The sequence below is a fragment of the Pongo abelii genome, chromosome 4 (genome assembly GCF_028885655.2).
Source record: "Pongo abelii isolate AG06213 chromosome 4, NHGRI_mPonAbe1-v2.0_pri, whole genome shotgun sequence".
Taxonomy (NCBI): Eukaryota; Metazoa; Chordata; class Mammalia; order Primates; family Hominidae; genus Pongo; species Pongo abelii.
The window spans coordinates 151,709,237-151,721,225 of record NC_071989.2 but is presented as its reverse complement, the minus strand read 5'-3'; the positions used below and the strand labels follow the sequence as shown (position 1 = coordinate 151,721,225).

The 11,989-nt window shown below is 37.8% G+C and overlaps 1 protein-coding gene across 10 annotated transcripts in view; it reads left to right on the top strand.

Annotated features, from left to right (window-relative positions):
- NR3C1 (nuclear receptor subfamily 3 group C member 1) overlaps positions 1-11,989 on the top strand; it is a 124,666-nt gene that overhangs the window by 53,204 nt on the left and 59,473 nt on the right.

Below are 11,989 nucleotides of genomic sequence, written 5' to 3'. Positions count from 1 at the left end.
TTCTCTTAAATTTGTTGTAGGTCTCTCTCATGTTTGGATTAAAATTGGTCTGAAAGCCTAAAATGACTTTTTACCTATAAAATTATTTCCCAACTAGCTTGTAGTATAGGTGTAAAGCTATCACACGTGCTAGGTTAGTGAAGTATGTAAAAACTACCATCTTTCAGTTAGGAACCATTGGATAGCTTCTACAGATTGCTGGGGAGAACCTTTATAAAGAAAGTTATATCTTTTTAAATTTGTTGTCATTTTACTTAGCTGAGAATATAAAATAAGTCAGCTAATAATAGAGTAGAAATGTTTTCTGTAACAGATTAATATTGATCAAATGTGTTATTAAATGCTAAAACACCACTTTTTTTCCTCTGTATGCCATGTGTTTCATGCCACAACACAAAAGGGACAATTGTCTGTGTTTTATGACAATTCTGTTCTGTCAGATGCTGTTTGTTCATTTTGGTGAATAAATGAAGAGAGCCCTGGACACATCTTTTTTTCCTTAACAAAAGAGGAAAATTATTCTTATATGTATGTCTGTAATCCTGACTCTTTGAATGGCTTTAATTTTTTTAAAGTCAGCATTTTTTATAAAGATAGGTGTTTACGATGTGGGCGATATGGCTGGACACTTACATTGGGACCAAATCATGGAAGGCTTTGAACATCATGCTAAGAGGTTTGGGTTTTACTCTGAAGGCAGTAGAGAACCATTATGTTTTTAAGCCAGGATTGACTTGTTCTAAGCTGTACCTTAGAAATATTACTCTGGCAGTTGTACATAGGATGAGCTGTATGTTGCTTTGTTTTGTTTGGGGAGACAGTTCTTGAAGAGAGACTACATACGAAGGCAGTTATATGAGTCATTACTAAAGGTCTGGCAAGAAGTAGTAAAAGCATTAACTGGAGTGGTAGCAGTGGGGAAGGAAATAAAAGGATAGATGTGGGAGTCACTTGGAAAGTATGAAGCAATTCATTGACCTTACAGAATCACTGGTTTTCTGCTTCCACTCCATTGACATTGACCTTTCCAAGGTTATCAGTGACCTGCTTGTCGTTAAATTCAGTGGACACTTTCCAGTAACCTACTGTTGGCACCAGCCCTGTGCTAGACACCAGGATCCTGTTTGTAAAGGCATCGCCAGTGGTTTCTGTGATACAGTTCTGTTTCTAATTTTCCTCGTTCTACTTCTCTAGACTCTTGGCAAGTTCTTCTTTCAGAGTTTCTCAGAGCTTTGTGCTAGGCCTTCTTCTCATTTTCTCCTTCTCTAAGTGATCCCATCCTTTTCTGTTGCTTCAGTTACCATTTGTCCTTATGCAAAGGACAGCCGTATCTACTGTATCTCCAGCTCAGATCTATCTCTTTTCCTCCTGACCCATATTTCCAACTATCTAACTGGGTATCTTTTCTTGGATGAGTTACAGGTCTCTCAAACACAACATATCCAAAATAATTCATTGACTTATTCTAAGGCTTGCTTCCTCTTTCTCTTGTAGTCCCTATCTCAGGAAGTATATGGTGCTATCAATCCCAAAGCAGAAATCTGGACATAATCCCTAACTACGCTTTTCCCCTCTCTGTGCATATAATTGCAGTCATTAGGCCTCATAGATGACTAAATAAATACCTCGCAAACCCTTATATTCTTAACTGCTCCTCCCTTAAGCCAGGCTACCATAATTTTGTAGCTGGATGACTGCATCATCATCTTGACTGGCTCCCTTGTCATCTTCAATCTATATTCTATACTGCAGCTAGAGCTTTCAAACATAAACATGTGATCAGATTAGTCCCCTGTTTAGAACACCCTAGGGTTCTCACTGTCCTGAGTACAGTCTAAGGGTTTACCATGGCTTACAGGGTCTTTTATGATTTGGTGAGCTTTTTATTGTACAACCTTTCTAAACTGCCTTTACTTCCCTCTTTCTTGGCTCTGTGTCTTTGCATAATGCTGTTCCCTTTACTTCACCTCACATCTAACTTTCATCTCCTTTTCACTTCTCCTCTTCCTCCAAAATCCAGCTGAATATCACATTGTCATGCAGGCCCATTCTTGATCTCCCACGTTTGTGTTAGATATCCCTCTTCAGTACCATCACCGCACCAGGTGTGTCCCCTGTCCTAGCATTTGCCTCATTATATTACAACTACTGTGTACTTGTCTCTACAACTCCTGCTAGTCTAAAAGTTTTGGGAGAGCAAAGGTTCATGTTTGTGTTTTTCACTGTGGTATACCCCAGTGCCTAGTATATGATAAGTTCTCAAAATATCTGTTAGTTGTATGAAGAAATGAAAAAGAGAACAGGAAGAGGTAAGTTTCAAGACTAGGAAACAAGGCTATGAAAGCTGCAGGAAAGCAGCAGGTTAAAACCTAGAAGAAGAGTTTGTTTTAGGAAATACTGTGTTTTAAACCACTATAACTGAAGCAAAAAACCAAGGCCTGGGTGTGGATAAAGTCCACTATCTGATAACAGTGGATACTGATGGGTGGCAGAGTTGGAGAGGAAGAGAGCCAGATTCCAAAACAGAAGGGGTAAAGTCTTCTAAGAAGATAGATTATAGTAAGAAGAATTAGGGGATGGAAATATGAGCCTGTTCCACTCATAGATCTTAAACATGAAATGATGAGTCATCATGAAGAGAGTAGGCAATTGTCCAGTGAAGAAGGGGATGCTAACCCTTCTTAACCTTGAATCTCTCAGGTAGAAGCAGTTAGAGAAGGAACAGCTATCATCAGATAGTGTTGTAAGGAAAATGATATTCTTGGGGAAACCTGCGTTTTGGTAAAGCAAAGCAACTAAGAAAGAATATACTACCACTGTTTAACAATCACCACAAAAAGACAGTAGGATCATCTTTGACCCCCCTCATCCTTTCTCAGGAACTTGGAGGACTAAGAAGAGAGAAATCTGTAGAAGAGGCTTCTCTCTCTGATCATCCCTCCACTTCAGTTCTACCACACGTAATGCAACAATAATTAAGAATTTGTATAAAATTTCACCAGGTTGGCATGCGTGGAGAGAAAAATTATTCAGATGTTTTCCTTTGTCAATAATACAAGGAGCATTTGTGGAGAAAAATATTCACAAATACAGTAAGACCCATTCTCTTTCTATATTTATGTGAAAATTTTAAGTTGTGCCCTTGTTTCATGTGTGTTTCTATTTAAAGATACCATACTTAATATATATTGTTGATTCATTAACATCGAACTCATGGCTAACAGCACTATAAATCATGCTTGATCAAAGCTTATGATACATGTACTTTCTTCGTAAGGTACATCATAGTCTTCTCGTACATGGGAACTCTAGGTAGTACTTCAGGACTATGCAGAGGCCATTTTAAACAGCAAAATTCCCAACAAAAAGCACAAAACTCAAAAAATGTGCCACTAAATTTACCATGAAAAGGACACTTGTTTACAGTTTGAGAGCTAAAACAAGAAGGTGGAGTGTCACTTCGTTTGACCTCAGCTGGGAACATGCATATCAGTTGACTCAAATTTTTTGCTATTCTGTGTTTATCCACGAATCGATAGGAAAGCAAGTATGGATTTGGGGGTTACAAATAAAATGTAGCAAATGTGTAAACTTGCAGATGTGGAATCTACAAGTAATTAGAATCAACTATGTTTGTCTGATCATTAAATCAGTTTTTTAAAGTACTATTATAACACCTTATAACCTGCCCCATTCACTGAGTGTTGTAGTTTATAGTTTCATTGGGCATTTTCAGTAGTTTTATCTGAAGTCACATTCAAATTTTGTAATTGAAGCTCCAAAGTATGCTACCGGAAACACGAGTTGATACTGTGAGACAAAATCAGCAGGTAATCCACCATCATCACAGCTGTGGGCTAGAATGCTCAAGAAACCTTCTTGGAGGCCCAGAGACCTGAGATGAATACTGAAGAATCATAGGCAGGTTTACTCTGTCAAGCTGCCTGTATTTTGAGAGTGTAGTCCTCAGACCAAAAAGACATCAAATGAACAAACTCAGATGGCCTCACTGGGGAACAGAGATTGAAAGCTGACACTGGAATGTGTACTTAAAAAAGTGAGAGCCCATTTTGGAAAGGCAGACTGGGCACAGAATGTGGAGAGCTATATTTGCTAACTGAAGAAATTTAGACTTTATCCTCTACAAAACAAAGCTATTGGTTTTTGAAGGTTGCATAAAAGCTGCATTTTAACAGCATATCTTTTGGTAGAGCTGTTACCTGCCTGAAAACATCAATGTCATTTCACACAAATGATACTTATCCCTTGGTGTTTGGTCTAAATTTCTACAACGAGAATGTGATTTTATAGTCTTTACTGGGGAAGGAAGTAGGTTTTTCAGGCTGAAATTCTTGTGTAGCAAAAATTAACGCTTAAGTTAGCCCTTGGCAGTCTCCAGTTCTATAATAGTAAAATGGATTTCCCAGAAAGTCACTCTCTATCCACTTGAATAGACATTAGAAATAACGTACTTTAAGTGGGATTTACAGAGGAAGGGGGCCTTTAATTCTTTACTAGTGTGATGCCCTGTAAAAAAATAACTAACATTAGAGTTGAGGCCTAGATATATTAGCACTGGGTTAAAGTCTGTTTTCAAGTGCAAGTTTTTCTTTTTATTTGTGTGTGTGTGTGTGTGTGTGTGTTTCAAATAGAAGAAGGAAATGCCAATTTCAGTTCTTACAAATATTAATGACTGCAACTTATAAAAATGTTACAGACCATATTCTTCCCTTTTGTAACAGATGAGAAGATTTTGAACTTTCGTCTCTACTTTTTAGTTTGGTAAGACAATTTGAATAAACTGCAATAATTGCAAAAGATTTTTGAGTATTTGGACATTTGACATTTCCAGTGTCAAATATACATTTTGTGTACTGTATAAACATTCTAGAAAAGAGAGACAGGCAGGGAGGAAAGTGCTCATTAAAAAGAGCTTCACCCTCTCTGAAAAGGGATTTCCTTTACGGTGCTGTGTACTAAAGCCTGTGTTGTAAATCAGAAAGCACTGAGCACACGTGTTGCTGCTTTGGTAGCATCAGAAGTCGGTTTTCATTAGCCTTATACCATTCACTATTTCTGCCAAGCAATCTTAAATTATAAAAGAATCTTATTTGATTTTGTGATTCTCTTGTTTGTTTTCTGCTCATAAAGAAAATATCCTAAATTGAACAATGGCATGCTACGTTTTTAGTTTTTAAGACAGCTAATGTGTAAAAAGACATTTAAAGTATAGTTGTGTTAAGTTTTTGAAGTTTCCGGTTGTTTCAGTTTTGCTGCTATACTTTGTTAACATATTTTAGGAATGTTTCATTTTAGCCACAACTAGGATATAAACATTATTTTGGTGGCTTTCTCCTTGTAAGCACGAGATCAACCAAATTTGGGAAATTTTGATTTGTTAGATTTATAAATTTTACAGTAACACAAAAGTCTGATTTCCTATATATTTTCAAGGCCCCTATACCTTTGTCAAAATAAAGTATCAATGATAAATGAAAAAATCATAAACTATGTTCAGGCCAAACTGATACTGACTTTTTAAAAAGGCTAGATAGAAATCTGTTTTCCTCTTCTGTTACATCTCCTCTTCTGAAGACCACTTTGTGTGGACTGAAGGTTTGAGATCCTAGGACCTAGGCTAGAACAGATTAGGAGATTGTGCTGTATGTTAAGTGGCAGATACCATGGAATTCTAAGCCTGTTACTAAGGAGGAGAAGAAGAGGCACAATGACCCTGACACAGCCCCTTGGTTGACCACAGCAGATGTCTCACTTGAGCAAGTAGATATCAGCTCAATTGCTTGCTGATTATCTCTAACTTGTCAGTAACTTACTTTGATAACCTAGATTTAGGATTCTGACAGCATGCAGTTTATGCCTTATAGTAATCTGCAGTTTATGAAAATCATAACATTGTATGTTTAGCATAATGGTTAAGAGCCTGCCATCTGGAATGGTCTACTTATTTGGGATCCAGATACAGTAAGCTCTCACTTAACATCATCAGTAGGTTCTTGGAAACTGTGACCTTAAGTAAAACAACCTCTAATGAAACCAATTTTACCACAGGCTAATTGATATAAACAAGAGTTAAGTTCCTGTGGTATATTTCTGGTCACAGAAACATCACTAGACTTCTAAATAAGGACCCAAAACACTTGTAATATCAACCACTGAAATAAATGTGAGCTGTATATACATTTAAGAATAATAAAAACAAAAAATAATTATTTACCCAATTTTTGGTGAACCAGTGAGTGATAGTGATCATAGTGATGGTGGATGAAATCAAGGAATAAATATTTGCAAAGTGAAAATTGTAAGAAGCACCCCCTATCACCACATAGCTCAGAAATAATAATTAGGGCAGGCTTGCTGAGCATTTTTAAACTGCACTGTTTATTGTCATGCCTTTGAATGATTATCGCAGACTTTATGAATTTTCATTTTATAATAATTTGTAGGCCAGGCACAGTGGCTCACGTCTGTAATCCCAGCACTTTGGGAGGCCAAGGCAGGCGGATCACTGGAGGTCAGGAGTTCGACAGCAGCCTGACCAACATGGGGAATCCCTGTCTCTACTAAAAATACAAAAATTAGCCGGGTGTGGTGGCACACACCTGTAATCCCAGCTATTTGGGAGGCTGAGGCAGGAGAATCGCTTGAACCTGGGAGGTGGAGGTTGCAGTAAGCCGAAATTGTGCCCCTGCACTCCGGCCTGGTGACAGAGCTAGACTCCGTCTCAAAAAACAATAATAATAATTTGTATTCATTCATTTTCCAATGTGCTCATTCCAGTTCAGGGTCCAGGGGGCCCGCAGCTTATCCTCATAGCTCAGAGCAGCTGACTCTAGATAGGACGCCACCCCATTGTAGGGTGCACTCACATGCACACTCACACTCAAACTGGGACCCTTTAGACATGCCAGTTAACCTAACGCACACAGCTTTGGGATGTGGGAGGAAAACGAAGTACCTGGAGAAAAACTACACAGACGTGGGAAGAACGAGTCAACTCCGCACAGACAGTGGCCCTGGACAGAGCTGGGCAGGCATCATTTTTTTTTCTTTTGTTTTTGGTGGGGGGTGGGAGTGCAGCACGGAGTCTCACTCTGTGGCCCAGGCTGGAGTGCAGTGCAGTGGTGCGATCTCGGCTCACCACAACCTCCACCTCCTGGGTTCAAGAGATTCTCCTGCCTCAGCCTCCCAAGTAGCTGGGATTACAGGCGCCCACCACCACACCCGGCTAATTTTTGTATTTTTAGTAGAGACAAGGTTTCACCATGTTGGCCAGGCTGGTCTCAAACTCCTGACCTCAGGTGATCCACCCGCCTCGGCCTCCCAAAGTGATGGGATTACAGGCGTAAGCTACCGCGCCCAGTCAGCATCTTTTTTTTTTTCTCATCAACATTAAAACAATGTTGAACAAAACATTATTCAAAGACCTGCCGTATGGCTATTTTCTAGTTGTGTGACTTTCTTTGGGAAAGTTAGCTAACCTTTCTGAGCTTAAATGTCTTCATTCATAAAATGGGGCTAGTAATAATGCATAAGGTTTTGTAAGAATTAGAATCAGCTAATACTTAATAAAATACTTAGACCATAATAACTAATTAGTATTAGTTGTTGTCTTTGCTATTATTTTGATGTGGTGGTTGTTTGGTTTCACCTGTGTGCTAACAGGACATGCTGAAATAAAATTTAAGAATTGGCTTTATGATATAGAAAAGCAAACTTTTGTACAATATGGGTATGAAAGATTGTTGGGAGTCTACTTTTTCTTTCTTACCTAATTTGTCTTAGTCTTTTTAAAGCTTAGATTTTCCAAATGAGCCATAGCAAAATATAATGTTTAAAAATGTTTAAATTCTAAGCACTATGTCATAGTTAAATAACTTAAAGGTTGCTACATCTTATACAGTCCAAAAGGAACATAATTAGTAAAATTCTACAATTTAGAAAAAAAACTAGCTGACAGTGACTGATTTATAAAAGTAAAATATATTTTGTTAATACTAATAGTCTTTTTATAAATTAATTGATGACAAAAAATTGAGTGAATAAGATTTGCAGTTCATCTCTCTGTGATGCTGGTTTATTTAATCTCTATAATTTGCTGTATTTGAAAGAGCATAGTAATGGAGGTCATGATAAAATCTAGGCCCAGTGCCACAACTAAATCCCTGTAGGAACTCTCAAGGTTTTGATTTCATCTCTGAATGGGAATAATACCTTCCAAGAATATTATGAAGATTAAAAAGTTACATATTATAAATACACACAGAGTAACAATACTGGGAATATTGCAACTTGTAAGAAAGAGGAAGCATATGGCATATTCTGATGGTTAGGGATTTGGACTCTGTAGCCGGGATGCCTGAAAGAGAACTCTGACTCCACTAATGGCTAGTTATATGAAATTGTGCAGATAATTTAACTTCTCTGAGTTTGCATTTTTCTTTGTCTATATAATGGGGATAATAATAGTACCTACCTCACACATAGTGTTAATTTCTATTAGTGGTTCTCATTAAGATAGTATTGTTGTTGTTCATCCCTGGTTGTTTGCCATCATGTATCTGAGTTAGAGAGTCATTGATTTTAGAGAGTCCTGAGAAGACTATCAGGTGGAGCGACCTGCCTCCTGCTAGACAATTAGCTTTATCCATGAGTTACCAAAGAGGGAGCGGAAACCCAGGGAAGCTGAAAGAGCTGTTGATGGTCACCCTGTGAGATGGTGATAGAAAGATATCTGGAATCCCAGTAGTTGCCCGTTTCCTAGTTCTGGGCTCTACATTGCACTAGAATACTGTGCCATTCTAAATATGAAAAGGCAGTATGACCATTGTGCTTGTCACTTTCCCTTCCCTAGATGCTATCTTATATTTGTCCTTAGGAAATTTAACCTGTGACTTTCAGATCACTTAGAAACTTGGTTGGACAGTGTTTTCTAGTGTTCTTTAGTATATTTTTTTGTCATCTTCTGTTGTCTTGGGGTTCCCTCAGAAGAGCTATACTCTGTGTGCCAGGAAACTTCACACATGGCTGTCTTCTCTTCCTCGGCTTCCCTCTCTACTTACCTTTCCAGCTCGTAGCAAATCAGAAGACTTCTCTGACACCTCTTTCTGTCTAAAGGTCCTTCCATATTCTCACATGGCAGCATGAATCACAGTGTATTTTAACTGGCCTTTTCCTTGTATGTCTCCTAAAATGAGCTGTTGAAGCTTCATGAAAACACAATCTGTTTTACTCAGGGCAGTTATAATTCCAATTACAAAGCACATTCCTGGCTCCTGCCTAGGAACTTGATCATTTTTCGATGCATCCTTGCTCAGGACTTTCTGATTCCTTCTTAAAACATTTTGGGGCATCTCCTTCTCCTGGTTTTTGGAAACATATTCTCATACTGCTATGAAGGTTTTTTCTGACATTTCCAACTTCTCTTAAATTGATTCAGCAAATGTTTTTCCATAATAAATGTCATTGATATGTCATCAATATGGAGAGCAACAACAGAATGCAGTGAGTAAACTTCTCCCCTGGAGGTCTGAGAATCTAGATTCCAGTTCTCACAGAGCCACCACCTTGGTGACCTTGGACAGTGGACCTTCTGAGCCTCAGTGTCCTTATCCCTAAAGTGGGGATATTAATAGAACCCATTCTCAGAGATGTTGCCACGATTAAAATAACCAAGATAATTACTGTAGATGATTTGGCATAGTGCTTGCCACATACTAAGCAAGAGTTAGCATCCATCATTATAGTATGATCATAAAAAATGAACAGACTAATCGAAGTAACCAGAAGGAAAGAAATTCTAATTCTTAAAACGTAATAGTTTTTTTTTTTTTTTTTCCTGTGAAACACCTGCATGGCGCCTTTTTGTTATGCATACAGTTTTGACTGTGGCTGTCATAGATTCTTGTTGAAAGTCTGAGACACTGAGACTTGTCATTTTGAACATGGCATCAGTGGAACAGCTTATGATTCAATAATTGCATCATCCTGGACAAGCACCAGTAGAAGTGAGTCAGGACATGTGATAAAAAGACATTCATTTTGCCCCTCCTCCCTCTCTGTATTTTCTTTGCTATAAAATTATTGATGTTAAGCCCATGGTACTAATATTTCAGTTCAATTCATAATAAAATTTGAGGGCATTTGAATATATTATCTGTTGTAAATTATAATTTTATATTTGGCCACAGAGTATTTGAAGTGGGTCTTTTCTTTCCCCAAAATTCTATTTTAATAACTAAAAAATATTCTTAGGAGAAGTATTATTTAAGAACAGGTTTATATTAAATACTGTCATTTCACTTTCAACTTTCTGGTGGTCAAAAAATATGCTAATACTAATTAGGATATGATACACACGTTCTGTTAGAACAGTTTTGGCAATTAGAAGACTTCTCTTCTTGTGTTTGAAAGGGATGTTACTTGGGGTAGTTATGAGCCATGTATCCAGATGTCCTGAAAGGACCAGTGGTAGATGTATTTCTATTTTTGTCTTTTCTTTTTTCTTTCTGGCATTCTAGTTGCTGAGTGACTGACTTTTGTTTTCAGCTCTTCTCACAATCACCATTGTTCTAATAACTTTGCTTAAATAGAACATCTCCTTTTGCTATAAGCCATGGGGCCATTTACCGTTAATTTTTTAAAGTACTGAAATGAGAACCTCATAAATTAAAGAACACTCCTGATTCTGAGTTAGCAGATCCTACTAAGCCTTTTGCAGATGGAAATTTCCTTTAAATTGGTTTGTTTTCCTTTAACATTCCATTATCCTATTGTTCATTCTTTGGAGCTGTGATTTGTTTAATATATTTCAGGCTTCTTAATAAATCAAGTCATATAAGTTATTATTTGGATCATTTCGAAACTACAACAGCTTATCAAACCTCTGAAAGAAGAGTTTTGTGTTTGCCCACAGACTGAAGAACTGATTCAGTTTTATTGGCTGAGCTGCCTTCATTATTCATATTTAATTCCTGGTACTGAGGGTGGGAGGAGGGAGAGGAGCAGAAAAGATACAACTATTGGGTACTGGGCTTAATATCTGGGTGATGAAATAATATGTACAACAAGCCCCCATGACACGTGTTTACCTATTTAACAAACCCTCACATGTATCCCCAAGCCTAAAAGTTTAAAAATATATATGTGGTAAATCAGTTGATGTGTTTTAAAAAATATCGTCTTTTGGCCGGATGTGGTGGCCCACGTCTGTAACCCCAGCACTTTGGGAGGCCAAGCCAGGCGGATCACGAGGTCAGGAGTTCAAGACCAGCCTGGCCAACATGGTGAAACCCTGTCTCTACTAAAAATACAAAAAATAGCTGGGCGTGGTGGCGCGCACGTGTAATCCCAGATACTCAGGAGGCTGAGGCAGGGGAATCTCTTGAACCCAGGAGGCGGAGGTTGCAGTGAGCCAAGATTGTGCCACTGGACTCCAGCCTGGGGGACAGAGTGAGACTCCGTCTCAAAAAAAAAAAAAAATCATCTTTTAAGAGATAACTAACCCTTCCCCAGAAGGCAGGGCCAAAGTTAAGGTTCTTCCAGGTCCTTTGTATTCCCTATAAATTTTAGAGTCAGCCTGTCAATTTCTATACACACACAAAAAAAGCCTGCTGGGATTATGATTGGTATTGCATTGAAATTAAATCAATTTGGGTATAAGAGACTTCAATTTGGGGATTGAGTCTATATTGAGTCTTCCAATCCAGGAACACTGTATATCTCTCCATTTAGTCAGATATTTAGTTTATTTCAACAATATTTTCAGATCTTTAGTTCCTTTCAGCAATATTTTCTCATTTTTCCTGTAAAGCTCTTCCACATCTTTTGTCCCATATCTATTGAGTATATGTGTTTTGCTACAGTTATTAAATTATATTAATATAAATTTTATTTTCCAATTGTTTGTCGCAATATATAGAATGTTTTAAAAATATTGTGTTCTGTGACCATGCTAAATTAACTAATTCTA